The sequence below is a fragment of the Helobdella robusta genome (assembly GCF_000326865.2).
Source record: "Helobdella robusta unplaced genomic scaffold HELROscaffold_92, whole genome shotgun sequence".
In the NCBI taxonomy this organism is placed as follows: Eukaryota; Metazoa; Annelida; class Clitellata; order Rhynchobdellida; family Glossiphoniidae; genus Helobdella; species Helobdella robusta.
In genome coordinates, this window is record NW_008705527.1 from 333,274 (window position 1) to 334,192 (window position 919).

A 919-nucleotide genomic window follows, 5' to 3' on the forward strand; every position below is an offset into this window, starting at 1 on the left:
TGCGTGCGTGCTTTTGAATTCGGTATGTACGTTTTGTATATTGTTTGTATCTTTTGTATGTATGTATATATATATGTATGTGTGTGTTTTTGCATACATGTTGATCATTTTGTATATGCATGTTATGTTTTTCTGAGTGTTTGTTTGTATATTTGTGTGTATGTGTACGTACGTATGTTTGTGTGTGTATGTGGGTTAGTGTGTATGTGGGTTAGTGTGTGTGTGTGGTGTGTGTATGTGTGTGTGTGTGTGTGTGTTTGTTGCTTGGCCTTCTCCGGAACATATGTTAGAGTTCGTTTGCATTTTTGGTAAAAATAACAGAAGAGTTGATGGTGATAATTTGCAAGATGAAGAAGAAGATGATGATGATAATTGTGGTGATGATGATGATAATGAAATAGGGCTGACAGCCCTGTTGATGATGACTATGGTGATAACAACAACGTTTAAATTTTATTTGAGGAGTGATTTAGATGGTTGAAAAGAAAAATTGTAGTGAATCACTCTTCTACCTACCTACCTACCTACCTACCTATCTGTCTGTCTGTATCTTTTTATTCTTTTTTATTTCTCTCTCATTCTTTCCCACTCTTTCTCTCTTTCTCTCTTTTTTTCTAAATTGCTGTCTCTTTTCTATCTTTCTTTCTCTCTATTTATCTTTTTATCTGTATTATATAATTCATTTTTTTAATTTTACCTTTATCTCCCGTCCACTTTTGCACTTTTGCCTTCTCTTCTTCTTTTTCCCTCCAATTTTTTGCTCTCTCTTTTTTTTCTTTCTCTCTCTCTTATCCACTCTTTTTCTCTCTCCTCTCTTTCTTTCTCTCTCTCCTCTCTTTCTTTCTCTCTCTCTCCTCTCTTTCTTTCTCTTTCTCTCTTTTTTCCACTCTTTCTCTCTTCTCTCTCCCTCTCTTTCTTT